This window comes from Salminus brasiliensis, chromosome 1 (genome assembly GCF_030463535.1).
Source record: "Salminus brasiliensis chromosome 1, fSalBra1.hap2, whole genome shotgun sequence".
Lineage (NCBI taxonomy): Eukaryota > Metazoa > Chordata > Actinopteri > Characiformes > Bryconidae > Salminus > Salminus brasiliensis.
The window spans coordinates 82,306,366-82,328,400 of NC_132878.1; the positions used below are offsets into that span (position 1 = coordinate 82,306,366).

At 39.1% G+C, this 22,035-nt stretch overlaps 1 protein-coding gene across 2 annotated transcripts in view; it reads right to left on the bottom strand.

Moving 5' to 3' along the window:
• The window catches only part of myripb (myosin VIIA and Rab interacting protein b), a 176,867-nt gene that overhangs the window by 132,056 nt on the left and 22,776 nt on the right, over positions 1 to 22,035 (bottom strand). The window lies entirely within an intron of this gene.

Below are 22,035 nucleotides of genomic sequence, written 5' to 3' on the forward strand. Positions count from 1 at the left end.
AAGATTTCTGTCCACTGCCTACTTATAGTTCATTCACAGACCTGCAGCGTGTGCGGTGTATGCGCCTGTGGGACCACAAGGAGGGGCTGCTCAAATAATCTGCACAACAGTGCCCCCTACAGGTATACTGCATAATCTATAACCTCAAATGCTGTATGCTGTTCATATCTGAGCACAAAATGAGGAATTCAGGAGCAGGACCTGGCAACCTTTCTGACAGTCTTGATTCATCAACCCTCACAGATGAGTGAATAATGAACAGTGGGACTACAGTGGCAGCCAGATGTGCGTACTGAGTAAGCTGGTCAGCTGCATTGCTCCAGACATCTAGGTGTTTAAAGAAATGTTCCCGCTCTTACAAATAATTAATTATCACCAGTAGTAGCAAACTCTGCTTTATGTATAGGGGCAAATTACTCTGGTTGCTTCCATTTTTCTTATAGAAACTGTGTACTTTTGTATTAGCTAATTGAACAGCAGTAAGTAGTTTCTCATCGTGAATACATTACAAAACACAACAGCAACAGTCAGTGCAGAAAGGTTAATTAATTTAATGGCAAGAGTTTAATTTAATAATTAATTAAATCTAACATTTTTAAATTACACAGAAACATTTATTAAACAATAAATATACAACATACAAACTGGATTCCAAGAAAGTTGGGACACTAAACAAATTGTGAATAAAAACTGAATGCAATGATGTGGAGATGGCAAATGTCAATTTTTTATTTGTAATAGAACATAGATGACAGATCAAAAGTTTAATCTGAGTAAATGTAACATTTTAAAGTAGAAATATGTTGATTCAAAATTTCATGGCTTCAACAAATCCCAAAAAAGTTGGGACAAGGCCATTTTTACCACTGTGTGGCATCCCCCCTTCTTCTTACAACACTCAACAGACGTCTGGGTACAGAGGAGACCAGTTTCTCAAGTTTAGAAATACGAATGCTCTCCCACTCATGTCTAATACAGGCCTCTAACTGTTCAATCGTCTTGGGCCTTCTTTGTCGCACCTTCCTCTTTATGATACGCCAAATGTTCTCTATAGGTGAAAGATCTGGACTGCAGGCTGGCCATTTCAGTACCCAGATCCTTCTCCTACGTAGCCATGATGTTGTGATTGCTGCAGAATGTGGTCTGGCATTATCTTGTTGAAAAATGCAGGGTCTTCCCTGAAAGAGATGACGTCTAGATGGGAGCATATGTTGTTCTAGAACCTGAACATAGTTCTCTGCATTAATGGTGCCTTTCCAGACATGCAAGCTGCCCATGCAACCCCATACCATCAGTGATGCAGGCTTCAGAACGGAGCGTTGATAACAACTTGGGTTATCCTTGTCCTCTCTGGTCCGGATGACATGGCGTCCCAGTGTTCCATAAAGAACTTCAAATCGTGACTCATCTGACCACAGAACAGTCTTCCATTTTGCCACACTCCATTTTAAAAGACCCCTGGCCCAGTGCAAATGTCTGAGCTTGTGGAGCTTGCTTAGAAATGGCTTCCTCTTTGCACTGTAGAGTTTCAGCTGGCAACGGCGGATGGCACGGTGGATTGTGTTCACTGACAATGATTTCTGGAAGTATTCCTGAGCCCATTCTGTTATTTCCTTGACAGTGGCATTCCTGTTTGAGGTGCAGTGACGTTTAAGGGCCCGGAGATCACAAGCATCCAGTAGAGTTTTACGGCCTTGACCCTTACGCACAGCGATTGTTCCAGATTCTCTGAATCTTTTGATGATGTTAAGCACGGTTGATGGTGATAACATTAAAAGTCTTTGCTATTTTACGCAGGGTAACACCATTCTGGTAATGCTACACTATCTTTCTGCGCAACAATGGTGGAATTGGTGATCCTCTTACTATCTTGGCTTCAGAGAGACACTGACACTCTAAGAAGCTCTTTTTATACCCAATTATGTTGTCAATTGACCTAATTAGTGTTAATTGGTCTTCCAGCTGTTCGTTATATGCTCAATTTCCTTTTTCCAGCCACTTATTGCTACTTGTCCCAACTTTTTTGGGATTTGTTGATGCCATGAAATTTTGAATCAACATATTTTTCCTTTAAAATGTTACATTTACTCAGATTAAACTTTTGATCTGTCATCTATGTTCTATTACGAATAAAATATTGACATTTGCCATCTCCACATCATTGCATTTAGTTTTTATTCACAATTTGTTTAGTGTCCCAACTTTTTTGGAATCCGGTTTGTATGTCCAAATGTTCTTGATATCCCCTTGTAATGAATGCATTCAGCTACTTTAAAGTTGCGCCCATTGCTGACACAAATGCAACACACAGACTAGGATAGAATAGGACTAGAATAGGACTCTCTAGTGCAGATAAACAAGAACCTATTGGTACCATGCTTAACATCAAGCTGTGGAGCAGTGGAACTGTGTTCTCTACAATGATGGTGCATCCAATACATTTGGAATGAGTTAGGGATGAGCTGAAGTGGTGACTATCCAACATCCTGAATGCACTAAATTGCAATCAAATTCTCACGCTTCAACATTTGGTCAAAAAAACTTTAATAACTTTGATTTCAGAAGAAATAATAAAGGAGCAGGCATCCCAATATTCTTGTCCATATAGCGTATCTGACTCCATGATGTTGAGGTCTGGACTCTGGAAAAGTGGGTTTGGTAAATCGTTTTCATTGTTTTAGTCTTTTTCTCTTGATCAGCTGAACTCAACATCATTTAAAACCCACAGTGTTGAGTCATGTTCACAGTGTACACTATACAGCGCTATACCCACTATATAGGTGAGTTCCAGGTGGGCGTGGGCTCGGAGTAGATTTCTTTTTACTGGAATTCAGTTATCCAACACATCCCACCTTAATCTCACACGGGTACCATCTAGATGTGCAGTATACAACTTAGACGGGGCCCAGGTCTAACCCCAGACCCCTATATGAGCTGCCCATATAGGCCCCACATGGACATGTCAGCTGGGTATGTTTCTTCCAGAAGGGTATTAAAACGTTCGGCCATCCATCTTCAGAGACAGCTCACTCACAAACCCACTCAATCTAGAAAGTTACTGTGATGCTTGATTGCAGTCAGCCACAGGAGCATTAGTGAGGTCAGGTACTGATGTCAGAGGATCAGTTTTGGACCACAAACGCCACTCCAACTCCAAGTTGAAAGCATAGGAGCTCCACTACTTCAGAGAACATAGATCCACTGCTCCACAGTTGAGTGCTGGGGCTTTATACCCCTCTAGTCAGCACATAGCATTGGGCATTGAGACCTTATGCTCATATGCAGCTACTCCACATTGTCTGATTGTATTAGTGGATAATACACAAGAACACCTGAATCAGCAATGGGGGCACCTTAATGCACAACAGTTTACTTGCAATAAACATGATGTTGGACCATGTATATTAAATAAAAGGAAGAAACATGGTTTTGATAGGGACAGTGACAAAATAGCAACCAATCATTGAGGATGCAATAAGAAAAACTACTCTTTGAAAGGATGCATTGAGATAAGCTCTTCTACCTCTTTTTTCCTGCCCCTTCATTCTCTCATTCCCTCTCTCTCTCGTTTCCTCTCTTACTAGTTTTGTCATGTGCTCTCTTTTTGATATTCAGTGCGGTGTGTGCTTTGTCAGTTCAGATGTGGAGGTTCGGAATGCATAATGACAGAACTTGTTCCTGTGGGCAAGAACGCAGGAGAAAAGGAGCAAGAGACACACTGGAGGGTAAAACGAGATAGACACACTTTTAGGACACACACAAACAGTAATACAACAACTTCAACCCTAAAATCGTCCCTAAAAACACTAGAGTATTGTCTGACTCACTATGGGATGGTTCATGGACACATAATAAGCTTAGTCTTAAACTGCAGTGTCAGTGGGGTCTAGGAAACGGGCCTTATACATCCAAAGGTTTAAAGGCATCTGCTTATCAACCGTTTCTTTTAAAATCTCCACTCCAGCTCATCCCAAAGTCTCCACTGCTCCACAGTCCAATGCTGGGGCCTTTATACCCTTCGAGCAGATGTTTGGCATTGCGCATAGTGATTACAGCCTCATGTGCTGCTGCTCCAGAATGACTCATTCTTTTGGCAGTGCTTTTCTATGAAGATTTACCTCACTGACATTGACTTACAGCAGTTCACCAATTAGAAGGCGTCTCTAGATACTTTTGGACGGTTAGTGATACAGTCTGAGGTTTGTCTTCTGTAACTTGTTCTCTTGTAACCTAATCTGACTCAGAGTAGCTGGGCTGCATCTATTTACTCACAGTTAATGTGGAATTGGAGCCTTTTGTGGGCTACCGTGTGCTATATCCATCAGTAAACTGTCTATCGGTGTCAGTTATGCGAAGCAGTGACATCTATCAGAGTATTAATAGTGCCCCCTTGTGGAGAGGCTTGCAAAACATGAGTAAGTCAGAGAGAGATTGAATGACAAGTCAGAGGCTGGATTATCTAAGTCTGTTCAATCAACAGCCAATCTTTGCAACGCTGCCAGACATTTTTTCCCAGCCATACAGTAATAGACTTCTATCTCCTTGGATGAATGACCAAATGGAAAGACCAAAATACTTTGCTTAATGTCTTATTGTTCAAAGAACATCTGGTATGTTTAATTAAAAAGTGGTTGAGTGGTCCATCGGAATAAGGCATCATCACTATGACCAGAAGCTAATTTTAATCCTGAATTCAAGAGCTGGGTACACTGCGCTTTCCTCCGAGCGCATTGGTTGCCTGGTGACATTACATCAGCGCAGTTTGGAAAAAAGAGGTGGTGGCTGGCTATGTCGGAGGAGGCATGTGTCCGTCTTCAGTCTCCCAGTATCAGAGGCATTGCATGTGATGGGGGAGAATATGTATGGGTTGGGGTAAAATTCAGAAATAAAGCTTTTAAAAAAATTATGCACTATAATACACAATGTTCTTAAATATTTTTCAAACTTCACAATAACCTCATGCTCATCTTACACTGTAAAATGGTCAGTTCAAAAGTTTAAATACCAAAAAATCATGTCTAATTCAACAAGTTCTACATCAAGAATTTTTTCACAAAAACCTCTGACATAGACCAGTGTTTTCTTACTTGGATTTGTTCAATTTATGAGGGGATTCGCACACATCATGAATCTGACTTCTGTTAGTCTCAGTTTTATGATGTTAACGTCCACCGAAGGAGAAACTCTAAATTCTGACTGTCTCAACATTGATAAGTTGAATTTTTAGGAATTGATTTTTAAGTGATGGCATTAAATCTACAAAATTAAACACATATGTAACGCTAAAGCTTAATGCCAACCCAGTCTTGGTTTCTGACAGATATGTAACTTTGATTTCAACCAAAGTTCAATGTCTGTATGCTGTTGGGTTCTGACGTTAACCTGATTTTCATCTTCAACTAAAATTCAACATCTGATCGAAGTTAGAGTCCAACATCTTTGCTGCTGGGTTGAGGACAATAGCAAGACTACGGTGAAACTTTAGGAGTTAACCGCAGGATAAAACGCCTCCTCCATCTTCCGTCACTGCTCTCGACCGGCAAAGTTCACTCAATGTCCATGTTCCAAGGAGGAGAAACTTTCCAAAGAAACTTACTAAGTAGCAACAATAGGGATGAGAGGGCAGAGGTTTTGAATTCTGTGAGAGCGTATGAGTGTGTGCACCTGCACATGTGGGTAAATGTGGATGATCCTGAAGGAACTATTTTATCTCGTTTCTGCAGGTCTGGGAAAGAGCTTGAAATCCAAAGCAGCAGATTCAGCCCAGCCCACATCAAAGCTCTGAGTCATCGCACTCAGCGATGATCCACTGCTGGCTATAGGCAGCCTAGTGGGAATGCTTCAGCGCGCCGCATTAGCCAAATCTCAATTTTACAGCAGCAGGTGCAGCACAACATCGCATATTTTATTGACGGAAATAAACACATTCACACTCTTCTGCTTCAAGGAGACAAAATGACCTTGTTCAACAGCAAATATGCAACCTGCCTCTACTGCCTTCAGTAGTGCATTAATATCTAGTGAGTCATACTGATCCCTACTTCTATAAAAAACATAATCCTATATCATTTTCTTTGTCACAGTGTGTTTTGTTGCAAAAAGTACTAAAACACATAGATAAATGATTTGCATACATCAGCAGTCTAGTAAAGGAGGAATTATATTAATACTGTATTGGAACAAAGCATATACACATTTTTAAAACAGTCCAGTGCATCTTATTTATTTATGTACTGTTTGTAGCTCAGTTGTATTTTATGGCACATTTTAAGGACAGATAAATATCCTACATATACTATACGCGGCAGTGAGATGCAGGCTGAACAGCCAGATCAAAAACCATGTGACGTTTACGTCAATCCAGCTTGACATTTGTCATAAATGGATGACAGCAGCAAGGGAGGATTTCAGGGGTGGGACAATGAGGTAACAGATTTGATAAATACTTGGGGAAAACATCTAAAAAAAGAAATGACTAGCATGCTTAGGAACTGTTCAGATGAATGTTGGACAGAGGTCACATTATAAAGATACTGTTTAGGAGCATGAACTGTTCAGACCAATGTTGAATATAGGTCACATTAAAAATATAGAGTCAAGAAATGTTTTAAACGCAAAATAAATCTCTTTACAGGAGAAGGAATGTGAATGGTTTGAAAGAATTTTTGTTCCAAATAACCCATTTCTACTGGTAAAGAATAATATAAAGGCAAAAAACAACTGCTGGCTTCAGATGATATCAAAAAGTAAAAATGAGAACAAAAGAATGAAAAAGCAGTAATAATTATTCAGACCAACCAGATCAAAGTATTTACATCCAAGACTGCAATCTACTAAACTGTAGTTATACAATTTCAATGATACAAGTTCAATGATCTACATGGTCAAGGATAACTGATAAGGATGGTGGATGGGTGGAGGTTTGATGGCTGTGGGATCTAAAACAACACCCTTTTACACATTTCATACGTTTTCCTGGTAAAGCCAACCTGGCAGTTAACCTGAACAAGACCTAGTGCAATTACTGGGTAATTACCAGAAGGGCTCATGAGTGAATTGAAGCGGACAGATTACCTGGAAATATAGTGGCATCTACATTACAGCCAGAGAAGTGGGACATTTCTGTCACAATTTAGTTTAAAAGCTATGATTTAATAATGTTTTGTTCTGAAAATGCCACAGAAACTTATTTCATACATTCACCTACAGAGAAGTGGTGGACGTCTCCATGCAAACTCAAAGCAAAATTACCAGCAAAGCAAAGCGAGCCCTTAGATTTTTAAGTTTTAAGATTTTAGGTTTTTTTTAGTACATGATTCAGCTTCTATTCACTCATGAGCCCTTCTGGTAATTACCCAGGAATTGCACTAGGTCTTGTTCAGGTTAACTGCCAGCTTGGATTTACCAGGAAAACATATGAAACGTGTAAAAGGGGCTTGTCGGCCCTTCATACTAAGAACATCATGTCTTCTTTACTGGGAACTGTATGGCAAGTATGAATGCACTCATTATGATAAAATAAAGTAAAATCGCTCATTTAAAAATGTATATGTAAAGGGGGTTGATAAGCGTGTGGAGGCGAGGCTTAGTGAGGAGCAGGTAAATGAGAACAGAGTCAATCAGAGAGACAAGTGCATTAGAAATTATGAAATTATCATTCAGAATGTGGCCAGCCATCATAATCATCGTAATAGAGGGAAAGTCCTCACTATTTCATTGTCAATTAATATGGAGTTATAGACTAAACAGAAATTAATTAATTAATGTATTTGAAAATAATAGGTTATTTGTGGATAAAGAGATTTAAGGTTTACACGTGCTTTAAAAAATAGTCTTGTTACAAGAAACAGACTTTTCTACTGCATGTTTGCACAGCCACACTATCAGCATCTCACAAGTTCGCTCATAATTTGTTTTAGTGGTGTAACAGACCACAGATAATTTCTGATCTATAGCAATCCCCCCCACATTTGCGGATGCATGTGAACCACAGATTCAACAGCCAAAGAATCATAAGTGTGAAACAGTTTTACTGCCGCTGCCACTTTTTACAGTAATAAACAGGCCACACATCTACAGAAACATCTTTCTGGTGTGTGAGTGGAGAGTAGAGTTATATTAGTGTGAGGTGATGGAGTCTCTTATGGACACTAGCTGAGTGTTAAAAAGGAGACATCTACAAGTAAGTCAACCTCAGAACAACAGACTTTACTAATAACTTTTATTGTGGAATGGAATAAAAAGGAAAAACATGGACAGTGAGAGAGAGAGGCAATCGCTTCACTCAACAGCTATATCACATACCGACACTGTCAAGATAAAAGTCACTAATACAAACAAACACATTGTCAAAATAACCCACTATTATACAGACCGTGTTAAAATAAGTTACTAATACAAACAAACAGACCGTGTCAAAATTAGTCACTATAACAAAGGAATGAACTGTCAAAATAAAAGTCACCAATACAATGAACAGTGACAAAAAAGGCATTAATAAAAACAATCAAACAGCTGAAAACTAAAATTACTGTCTAACGTCTCTTTTTTTGTTTTTTTTATCTAATTTGTGACTCACATACCATGATCCAACATTTTGTGGTCCATTACACCACTAATTAGTTATGCCCACAAAGTCATAACAGTACTGTGATGTGTTTATTTGTCCTGTATCCTTAAATACATTGTGGCCTAATAATGTCAAACATGTCTGCACTTAGTTTAAGTTAGTGTGATGCACTTGAGCAGTTTCCAACATACCACAGCTGATTCTTGTGCTTGACAGTTGCTGGTGAATGCAGCGATACGGGAAGAGGAGAACAGAGCTAATCAGAGAGTTTTCCAAACAGGGGCGTCATTATTCAGAAGGTTTCTATCCACCACTACATAATAAAGGGGAAGTCCTCACTATTTTTTGGACAAAAAGAGTTATGGACAAAACAGAACTAAATTTTCAACGATTCATGAAAATAAAAAAATGTTAATAGGTTGTTTGTAGATTAAAAAAAGGTTTACACATGCATTTAAAAGCTTGTAGCCAGAAACCGACTTTGCTACTGTACGTTTACACTGCCACACTTTATCAGCATCTCACAATTTTGCCCAATTTCTTATAGTGGTGTAACTGACCACAGATAATTCGTAATCCATACAAATACAAACAAACAGATGCTGTCAAAATAAGTTACTAATACAAACGAACAAACAGGCAGAGACCAAATAAAAGTCACAAACAAATTAGTTATGCCCACAAAGACATAACAGTGCTTATGCATTACTGTGTGTTCATTATTTGTGTTCTTTTGTCAAGTGTCCTTATATAGTGTATACTGTTATATAGTTTCATGTCATTGTGATGCACTCGAGCAGTTTTCCAACATACAGCAGCTGATTGTTGTACTTGACGGTTACTAGTGAATGCAGAGATTCTGATTCTGATTGTGAACAGCCTGTGCTGTGCTGAGCCTGTTACTGTTGAAATCTCCAAGATAGTCTTCTCTAGTCAGATTGCTTCTCCTTGGCTTGTCAGTTCATTTTGTGTTTGAACAGAGTGGAAGGCTCACAACAGCCCTCTCAGTCTGCAACCTCTCGGTTGAAAACCACTCGTGTTGAACTCCTGTTGTCTACGGGGGCATACATCCTTTCACTCTGGCTCTCTCAATAACCCCACACTTCACATCAGAGCATGTGGGCTAAATCTCTGCTTACCTCTCATCGTCTAGCTGAGCATGGCTAACAAGGAGAAGGCTATTATTTCAGAGTGGTCTGTCGTGTAACTGTCTGTAAATGCACAGATGAGTGATACTTGGGTCAAAAAATTCTGCACAATTTTCCTATCGTCACAAATGTAGTCAAAAGAAGTGGGATATGTAGAAGTGCAATATCTAGCTTTTACATAGTTTTTACATAACAAGTCATTTTAATAAAGTCTATTGACACATTTAGATAAATCTGAATCTGGCATTTGTATTTTACATTGTGTCAAAGTGTCATGATGCCTACACCAATTTGTTGCAGTTTTTGTAAGAGATCAACAATTTCTTATCTTTCTAAATTCTGGATTTGGCTCACATCTTGGTTCACATTTATAAATGTAAGCAAACCGGTGTCTGTCTGTAATGTGAACAAACCTGGCCATGGAATGGCACACATGGGCACGATCACAACTCCCTCCATATCAGTCAACCATCTGAACTCCAATTCCCAGAATCCCCCAACTCATGACATCACCATCACGCCATCCAACTCAACCAATCACAGAGATTCATCTAACCTAAAGTTTCCTATGACTTTGTTCAGTTTCAGTCCCACTTTGAGTATTGGCAACATTCTGTTGCTAATGATTGTTTTTCCGTGTTTAGATGATTTTGTGTAGTGATCTCAAACTGTATACTCAATTCCTCATTCTTGATTTTGGCCCTTTGGTTTGTCTGCTTGATAGTTTTTATTCTCTGTTTTTTGACTTTGCCTCATTTTCCTGGTTCCTGTCTCTGCCTAGCCCATGTCTGCCCTGTTGTCTTTGTGTATTGAGCTTTGGTTAACTTCCATTGACCTATTGCATTTATGTAGTTTATGACACATTTATCTGATCTAAGACCATGTATGAAAGTCACTCAAATCTAATTTTAAAAAATGTCAGATTTGACATGTCCACACTGCACAGAAAAAATTACATCTGTGTCACATTAAGGCAACAAATCAGATTTCAGTCATTTCAGCCTGGTAATGTGAACATAGCCTTTGTACATTCTTGACAAGCATCCCGATGTCAGTGGTTCAAAAGCAATGAAGTTGCTTTTGTTAGGAAAACACACTCAAACAGAAATTAAGAGGTCTAATTTAATACATATACATATCAATATGTATATGTGTTATATTAATTACATAATATATGCATTTACAAACAATTATTGCATTATTATAGCACATTAATAAGCCAAATTTACTATTTTCTCCGCTGGTTTTCCCAGAGTGCAACACTGACAACAACTTAAAGCAGACAGAGAATTTGTATTTCTTGCTCCAGGGCTCCCCTACAGTCAGGAAGTGTCATTTGCGCTCTGAGATACCCCTAAAGGACACGTATTTCTGGACATGCTGAGAGGTATAGAAGCATGTGTACTGATGCGGTATCATAAGTTTATACGATTTCACCACAAATATGACTTGGGTTACACAGCGTTCTCCTGAGTGTCGTTTCCCTGTCTGCTGTATTGTCAGTGAAGCATCACAATACTTTTGAAGCTGTTATTTAAAGGTAAATGCTACATAGTGCTGCTATAAATATGCTAAAGCACATCCACGTGACAGGAAAACAGTTTGGAACATACATGGCTCAGAAATCCATGGCAGATGTCTACAATAGTGGTCCTTGCCAAACATTCAGAGGACAATGACAGTTCATCAGGACACATATCTAGATATCCATAAAATGCAGTCGGTACAATGTGATGTAAACATTGATGTTATACTGTATTTTTTGCACCGGACCTTGAACAACTCGGCAGCAGTGTAGCTTCATTTCAATGTATTTCTACCCATAACTTTCAAATGCATCTGCTCCAGAGAGTCCTATTTTATTTGCAATACTTCTCTAAAGGACTAGACAAGCTGTGTCAGTAATGAGTGAAGGTAGCTAAATGCACTCATTAGAAGGAATGTCCACAAACATTTGACATACTGTATAGCTCTGAAAGACTAGTGTGTGTTTGTGTGTGCAAAATACACACCCACAAAAACACAGACCTTTTGAATTTACCAGGCCTTTTGCATTTACTGGCTTCATTTCTTCATTAATTGTCACCAGTCCCAGCACATCAGGGCTGTTTGGCTGCAGTAAGAATAATCTGTTTCAGAGACTGCTTGCACAACCTGCTTATAGCCTGTTGTTTTCTTTTTATGCGTTTGCCGAGGGGCAAAGACAGGTCTGTATTAATAGGATTCAAGCTGAGAACAGAGAGGGAGGAAAGGAAAGAGTATCACTTGAGGTCAGTCTCGAGGGACACGCGTTTCATTTCCAAGCCATTTGACACAATCACTCTGTGAAATCTGCCGGGTGTGTGACATGATGCAGCAAATTACTCTGCTCATGCGCATGCGTACACATACACCCATGCACACGCCTGCACACACTCATATGCTGTAGACACATGCACACACAATCAAACATACGTCTCCTTCAGCATGCACAACAGACGTTCACAGGCACACCAAATACACGCTAAAGCATTTGCTTTAGGCCTATGCAACAGTACACCCACACAAACACTGCTCAGTTTGTCAAACTAAACATTTACAAAAGGCATGGGAAAGACATACATATAATGACTTACCATGTCAAAATAATAAGATTTTGGTATTAAGATTAAGGTATTTCAAAATATGAGACAGTATCTCAACATAATGACGTATCGTCTCAAATAAATGTGATAGTATCTCAAAATAATGCCTAAGTATTTCAAAATATGAGATAGCATCTCAACATAACGAGACAGTATCTCCAAAATAGTGATTTTTTAAATAATGGCTTAGTATCTCACAATAATGACAGTATCTCACAGTATCTAACAAGATAGTATCTTAAAATAATGACTTAATGTCTCACAATGAAGAGATAGAACCTCAAAATAATGACCTAGCATCTTAGAATAATGACTTTCGAGAGAAGAGCAAAGACTGTACATCAAAAGCATCATTGTAATGTAGCTTTGCTGACTGAAACTGGTTGCTTTTTACAGTAATCAAACTGGTGTCACACACCAGCAGTTATCACAGAGAAATACTACAATATTTGAAGAAGAAAGAAGTGCTGTTTAACTCGTCTTCGATGATTACTGTCAGCACAAGTCATCGTAATTTATATCCTTTGTTGTCTTAACTTAATGTATCCATGGCAGGAAGCACCAGGAATCGACTAAACACTGGCTGTGTTTTTCTTATGTTAAACCTATATACAGATCTTGTCCAGAGTGCTGGCTACTCTGAGGGACACAGGCAGGCCTGATGGAGAGAGAGAGAGAGATAGAACGAGAGAGAGATGCTATCGTAGAGAGAGAGAGACACAGTGCAGCACAGTGAGGGATGAGTTGGACAAAAAGAGGTACTATATGTAGGCCACAGCATCTTACTTGTGTGCTTTATTTTCAACTGATGCTACAAGAAGGAGAGGAGTGTAGGCCTACACTGTTTCAAGCAGATATCCAGGTTCTGACCCTCAGTGCAAGAGCTATGTGGGGGCAGACATGCATACATGTTCATTTAACAGGAATACATAATTTGTAGTCATGACAACTTGTGGACATGTAGTCAGGAACATTTTATGGTAGGAAGTGCAAGTCACTACGATTGGTCGGTGAGTGCTTAGGGGCCCCAGGGGTGGTTTTCAAGAATGGTGAAGGCAGGTTTGCGGAAGCCTGAGGAATGACTGATACATTTCTCAGACACTCACATAGAGCTTTGTGAAATATGTCTATTTTTGCCACCCATGCTCAAGTGGCAACATGGCCCTGCAACCTTATAAAAAAAACCTATGCCACCCACTTTTTATTGATGGAAGACCTATAGTATATTTCTAAAGAACCTTTTAAAATGATTCTGAAGCATCCCTCAGAGATTTAAATGGTTTGATTCAATAGAATAAGTATGTACATGAAGTGTATGTGTGTGTGTGTGATTTAAATTGACAGGTATAAATATTCAGCAGGGTAACCAGGTGGTGTTAAGTACTAAACCAAGCACAGTTAAAGTTAAAGGCAGTAATAAAGACCTTGAGAGAGGGCTTTAGATCACTGATCACACCAGCTGCCACTGCATCTCATTTTCGTCAAACCAGTGGGGTTTTTTTATAGACTCGACATTCACTTTACCCAATATTGCAGGTTTACCACACATAATACCACATAATATTACTTTGTGTTACAAATGGCAGGTCAATACTAATCCTGTAGTGGGACACTGACCCATAATGATTGGGGTAGAAGGTGGTTGATTATGATAGGTAACAGATATAGAATAAGTATGCTATGTAAGGTAGGTAGAGTATGGAAAATGTTTCTGATAAACTGGACAGTGAGTGTATTTTTTATATTTGATGAACATGTTAGAGTCCAGACATTCAACTCTTTAATCAATGACTTTTTATTTGATTCCTCACTGAGAATTCTGCATTGTGCTTATATGAAATTCACTTTAGATATTCCCTTAACTGAAATCTAATCTAATCTAATCTAAACCCTTTCCCAATTCCTAATCTTAACTTTAACACGTTTAAACTTCACCAGGTTGTTCATTAACAATGTGAGAATTTAGAAATCACCAACAGGATCAGCTCACCCAAGCAAAAGTATTCTTTACATAAGGGATTCTTTTGCGTATACTCATGTATTCAATCATCTGCATTGTCCAGGGAGTGGATGGTTGCCATGCAGGTGACACTCTTTAGTGTTTATTATAATAAGGCACTTGTCAGTTGTTGTAGTAGTGGTTTGGGGTAGGTATGATTGTACAACAAAAAGCAGACAGCTGCTAAAACCAAGAAAAGATGTGGACAGACACATACACACACACACCCACGCACACACTCATCCACATACACACACCCATCAGAGCAGAGAGGGGAGAACGGAGTGATTGGGGCGGAAAAGAAATGGGAAATCTGACTGACGCTTCAGACGCTGCAGAGAATAGAGAGTGAGAAAAGAGAATGGGGGGGTGCATAAAGTAGACAGGTGTATAACGGACAGACAGATAGGTAGACAGACAAAGGCAGACAGACAGACAGACAGACAGACAGACAGACAGACAGACAGAGAGAGAGAGAGAGAGAGAGAGAGAGAGAGAGAGAGAGAGAGAGAGAGAGAGAGAGAGGAAAAAAGGGTGAAAGACTGGCAGACTGATAATTCAGATAACTGATCATAAAATATGCTTCTTGCTAAATCCCTGAAATGACAACCCACTTAAACAACTGCATACATATGTTCACCAGAAAACTGAAGGGAAGTTCCAATTAGAGAAAGATATGTCACCTGTGAGCATTTCACATATTTCAACACAGAGCATCCAGAGTAGGAGAACTGGGCGAGCATATCTGTGCCACAGCTTAGCCAGTCAGCCTTCAGCTAACAGGGATCAATATATAGATTTTTCTTTATTTCTGCACTGTTCCATTTCCTTTTCTGGAGATTTTCAATCTTATGACGAAAGCAGAGGATTTGTAAGTCTCTGTAATCAGGACAGGAAGAGAAAAAGAAGCTGGTGGCTAACAGAAAACCGAACTAATGAGAAGCTTCCCACCCTGCAGCAATTACCTTCTTAATCCAATAACATCACAACAATTAAAGATGCCATATGAATGCATTTGAACTGGGACAGCAAGCACTTAGCATCCAGCGAAAGAAAGATTAGCAGATGTTGGTGTTGGTGGTGATAGTCTCCATGCTACTGCTACTGTTATTCATTTGAGAAATGATTTTAAAAATGGCTTACATGCTAGCAGGAATACTATACAACCATCCTTTAAATTCAAAGGCATAAGGGGACCCATTCAGATACAGAACACAGGATTAAAATCTCAGTAAATGATCGGCCTCAACAAATAAACACATTTCATGTGATATAACTGCGTCACAGCACTGTATATGGTTATACATGTACTGCATTCAGAAAGAGCAACATTGTTAATGCTGAGATATGATCTAATTTCTCACCATGTCACTTACATACATGAACCCTCTAAAGGCAAAAAGCACTGCATGGGCAAAAGTATTGTGACACATACACTTTGATGTAGGTTATCTTGTAATACAGGGTATTGTGATGCAAGACATTGTACTACAGTGAACTGTGACATAGGATATTTTGTACTACAGTGTACTGTCTAGTTCTTAGTTTTTTGTTTGTGTGTTTGTACTGTGCGGGTCGACCAAAGACAGATGGGTTCCTTGGACTGATTCTTGGTTTCTCCCAAGATTCCTTTCTCTTAGTATGCGGGAGTTTTTCCTTGCCACTGTTGCTACCAACTCCATTGTGGTGCTTGCTCATAAGAGACGTGGACCTGGATCTCTGTCAAGCAAATATTTGTTGTGAAAGGCGCTATATAAATAAACATTGAATGGAATTGAATTGAGTACTGTGATATAGGATATTTTGTACTACTTTTGTACTATTTTGTACTGTACTTTTAGTACATTGTAATATGACATCTTGTACTGCACTTGTATTGCTATATGAGACCTCTTGTACTACAGTTTATTGTGATGTAAGACATGGTACTATGGTGTATTGTGAAAAGATACCTTGTACAACAGTGTATTGTGATGTAATATCTAGTACTAGCGCATTGTGTTAAGACATCTTGTATTACGGGGTATTGTGATGTAGGAGATCTTGTACTACTGTGCATTGTGATGTAATATCTAATACTAGTGTACAGTGATGTATAACATCTTGCACTACAGTGAACTGTGATGTAAAATATCTTGTACTACAGTGTATTGTGATGTAATATCTAATACTAGTATATTGTGATGTAGAATACACTGTACAACAGTGTATTGTGATGTGATATCTAATTCTAGTGCATTGTGATGTAGGATATCTTGTACTACAGTGTATTGTGATGTGATATCTAATTCTTGTGCATTGTGATGTAGGATATCTTGTACTACAGTGTATTGTGATGTGATATCTAATTCTAGTGCATTGTGATGTAGGATATCTTGTACTACAATGTATTGTGATATATAATTATAGTGTATTGTGATGCAGGATATCTTGTATTGTGCATTGTGATGTAATATCTAATTCTAGTGCATTGTGATGTAAGACATCTTGTACTACAGTGTGATATGAGCCATTGCGTACTATATTGTATTGCGATGTAAGCCCCAGGGCCAGCATACGAAAAGAACAGCAGTTTAGGATATTGGTGAACAACCTCGCTATCTGCCATTTGTTCCTTTCATGCATGGTTGACGTGTTTCGTAATAACATCCATACGCTACCTGATTTCATATCTCAAGGATTTCAGGCTTGCCAGATCCCATTACAATGAGAGTTTGAACACTCAAGTGTGTGAGGACTCTTAGAAATAATCACAGTCCTTCTCAGTCGAAAGTAAGCATATCCTGCCATGATTTTCCCCTCGACCACAGCCATTTGTGGGTAATTGTTAGAATGAGCTGACCTCCTGCCTGCTCTTCTGTTTTTAATGTTTCTCCTGCTGGATTCCCCCTTGAGACAGGCTCCCCACTGCATTCTTCAGCATGAGAATATAGCTAAAAGGAGAAGAATATTCTTCTATAATAATCTTAATAAAAGTGAGGATAGAAAAAAAACACGTATTACATTCATCACCCACATGAGAGAAGAGCAGGGCAGTGGCTAATGCACCGTTATGATTCCTAATTGAGTGCAATCAAAGATGCGTACATTCATAACGGTATAAAGGCAGATCATTAAACGTGAGGCTTCTGCACTTTGTCTGGTTCAGTGTACAGTGAGCAGATATGACATATAGGGCTCTTTTCCAGCAATAATTAACTGAACATATAGTTAAGTGCATGCTTTGTGTTCAGATTAGCTTTGTTAACAGTGGGGACAGATGAGCGCCAGCCCCAGACACAAATATATATAGACAAAAGTATTTGGGACACCTGCTTATTGTTTTGTCCAAAACAGAAAACAGAGATGGCCAAGATGCAGCCAAAGAGGAGTAGTGCAAGGGCAGTGAAGAGCTACACTATTTGGACATTTTTTGGGACACCTACATATTCATTTTATCTTCTAAGAGTAATAAAAAAAAAGTTTATCCCTTTTTTGTTGGAGGAACTGTCTCTACAGTCCATGGAAGTAGCTGACTGCATTCAGACAGCATGTGTCAGACACAAACACAGAAATACCAATTCTACCTTATTTGTAATGATAATCACACAATTAGGTCTAATATCACACTCTAATGTCATAACTTGCCAGTTCTACTGATAAAAAAGCACTCTGAACTGGCAACAGTGGCCTTCTAATGCAGCAAAATGAAGTAGTCAGTCACAGTGGACCATTCCCATTTCACAGTACAAAATATACAAAGTACAGACATAGCAAGTTCAACTTGCAAATACAAACTCCCAAGGAAGGGTGGACACTGTATGGGTATTCTGCAGGTTACAGAAGTGTTGCGCAAGATGCATTCTGGGATCTATTGGCTGATCCAATTTAACACTACTTGCCTCTAAATGTATCCTTGATCACACAAGCGGGGCATTAGGACTATATTAGGCTAGATGCGGACTTTTGAGTCCACAAGAACACAAGTAAAGGACAAGAACACAAACTGAGAATCAGCTCATGGATGCGTTAGATCAGGACGAGTGGACCAGTACTCATAGCAACAACAACCCAATGAGTGTATGGTGTGTGCAATGTGTCAGAGAGTAAACACTGCACACAGACAAGAGCTGAGAAACATGGTTACAGTAAGCTTGATGCAATAAGATAAAGCATTCATGTTAAACCAGAACCAGAGATCAGTTCTGGGGCTTGAAAACAGCTTTCATACTTGATCAAATGTAATAAAAATTGCAGTTTAGATTTTAAGGTATTTTTATAGCCAAACACAAATGCAATTTTATTTTTTTTGTTACACAGATGGAATTTGGCTTCCGCTTTTATCCCATCCGTGCTGTGAACACACATACACACCAGTGAAACACATACAGTGGACAGTGAGCACACATGCCCGGAGCATTGAATTTGCTCTTAGTGTTTAACCGCAAACCGGTTTGTCATGTAATGTGATGCAGTGCAGAATGGTCTATAAATTTGTACCAAACCATGATAGTACAGACATTATGGTATGTAGGATATGCTCTATGTGTATTTTAAAGCAAGTGGACACTGGTGAATCTTGATATGAAAAGGTTTAGGAACTTGGGTACCATACCATGGTGTGAATCAAACCATGACCATCAAGTTCACCAAGTTCAAAAGGTTTCTTGACCAATAGCAGATATGTTCATCTCTTGACAGTTTTTAACAATAAATGAATGGCAGCTGCCAAAAGATATCATTGTTAAGCTCCTCTGGTACATTACAGACACTCAAACTGTGGTTACTGGTTTTATGGCATGTCATCGCACTGTAACCGCCAAATGAAGAATCATTCCCACTTTTATCTGCATAGGCCGGCATGAGACAGTATCAGTTCTCTGGAAGGCTTCTGTACTCAGAAAACAGCCTTGGCACTCAGGCAAATGAACTGGCCTGGAAATGAATGACATCATCATCTGATGATCTAAACGCCCTTTGAGATCAAGGGTAACATATTGTTGCATGCTGTTGTTTTAGGGATGTAAAAGGTCTTTTATAAGTACCTAAAGCTACAATGGTTCCTAATTGAGATTTTAAGGGTACTTTCCACCAGCACTAATCTGCTGAGTCATTTCAAAGGACCTTGATTTAAAATTCTGGTTTCATAAATAATTCCAGAATCTTAAACCTTACTCGATGCTAATTTGAACTTATTTACATTTTCTGACGGATCAGAGGAATATTTATGGGACAGAAGGTAATATCAATTAGGAGGGTCTTTTTTCTCCTTTCCCATCCCAGCAATCTGGGGGAAACCGAGACTAAATGTTTAACGCACCATCTGAGAATTGTAAATTAAGTTGGGAGAGATTTATTCCTCCACAGTGGTCACTTATTGATTTTATAAAAAGAACCAACAAATGTCACTCAGGCACAGCGGAGAATCCCAATTGAGCTCCAAACAGGCACGAACTCATACTCATTCGCACACCCACCATCTGTTCGTATTTACACACGAGTCCTAAAGACGTGCTCGTGTTCAGGATGCAGCGTTTTACGACTGGCATCTGTGTGCCTTACCAAAACACATGGGTATTTATAATGACACTGGCATGTACTGTATGCATCTGCAAACACAGTGGAGACACAAAGCTGAGACCAGTGTTTACCTGAGCGCTGGAAGGACGTTGCACAGTCATTGGGGAATTCACTTTGTACTGAATCTCCTCCCACACAGCGAGGGCCAAAGAGAACACAAACAAGCAAAACTAGAACGAGACACATGGAACGAGGGAGAAATACTGAGATGCAAAGCAAGAGCAAAATAAGCGACTTCAAAGGTACATCTATAGTGTTACATGATGAAGAATTACCATCCCTCATCATAAACAATGGGTGCAATATGTCTAATCAGCCTCACAGCAAAGCCATACAAGAGAGGTAAGGTAAAGTTTGTCTGGACTCAGCTAGGAAGCTCACACTGACGCATTCTTAAATGCTTCTCCTCCTTATAGCTCAGTTATATCTCTCAGTCCTAGAACCACATACCAAAGGGTGATCTCAACATTCATTTCAGGGATGTAGTGGCTTAAAATGGAGGTGGTATTTTATGGCCCCTAAGTGAAAGTAAGTAAACTTTAACAACAACTTTTAGTGTTTGCTCCCCAAATTTGGCCTTAATTTAAAGGTCTGTACAGGCAGTTTCTGATGGCTTCATCTTCATCACCCTTTACCACACCACCATCTATTCATTCTTTTAAACAGTTAAACTGTTATTGAAGTTGTCATGCAGATTTCAGATGCATTAGCTTAGCTACTCCAGCACATAATGTGAAACAAAATGTGATATTTTCCTGAACTAGTGCTTTAAGGCAAACTAGAGCACTGTAACTATTTTGCAGGACAGTTGCAGTATTAGCAGTATCAGAACATGAACATGTCTGTAATCCACTGGTAGAGCCATAACCCTTCTTATTTAATGAACTAACACCAACCCTGTGATCACTTGCACAGCAGCTGATGTAAGAAAGTAAGAATAAACCGATGAAGCTGCATTGAAAGAGAGATAGATTAGAAAGTAAGCAGGCAAGACATACACTTATTTTTGGTAAATGATAGGCAGAGAGTGAGAGAGCAAGAGTGAATAAGACATCTCTCTCTGTAAAATATGTAGCCACCACTTAAGTGAAAAGGAGTACACCCATTAAAAAGCCGGCAGGCCAAAAGTGGAATTACAAAAAAAATAGCCCCACCAGTTTGTACAGAAGTCCCTATAGTTACTACATACCAACCTTAGTGTATAATAAGCCTTGAAATGTTACAAAGTTAAATAAGAATAAATACATAAACAAATAAATAAATAGTTGAATCACTAATAATAACAACTACAACTACATACTTTGCCAAAGATGTGCTTGATGCAGTGGTGTTGAACTGAAGTAAATGAAGAGAGGAGTGAGAAGAGGGAAGGAAATCGATGAGTCAAAGAGTGACTCTAAATGTCAGCAGTGGAGAATTTTATTTAAGTGACGATCTCCGGCTTTATTTCCAAAACCTTCAGCTGCTGTGTACGAGCCGCATGTCCTGTGTGAACAGATTGGCAGTGACAATCAGTTCATTCAAACAGACAGCTACACAACTTCCATTTCCTTAATGAGGCTCTCTGTCAGTTCTGAAGCATAGCGGTCTACTCAGCTCAGTGTGTGCATGTGTGTGTCTGACTCCTTATGCTGTTCAAAGAAGCCAGCTGTTCAGTATGAGCACAAAGATGGGGGGGAAGCGTTTCCTTCACCTGCTTTCAGTGGTGTCTGATTGGCTCTTCAAGCATGGAGGATTAGGTTATTCACTCATTAAGAGTATGGTTAAGCATAGAGCTTCGTTTCCAGATACAGGACCAGTGATTTCTTACACAAAAAGAATGAAAGTGAGATTCAAAAGACATGAAAAGGACTAACAGAGCAAAATAATATGGAACAGAATGTGCAAAAACTCCTCCCAGTACAACCTGCTCACTCCAGATCTTCTCATACAATCTGAGTACAATCTACTCGTTTCCAGATAGCACAATCAAGTTGTACAGGCTTTTAAAATGATTTAAATACACTATATAGGCAAAAGTATTGAAGTGAAGTACTGTTATTCCAGACAACACAATTCCACTGCTTCACAGTTCAATGCTGGCATTAGGCATGGTGCCAATAGGTTCATGGGTTTCTGTTTCAAAGAGTCCTATTC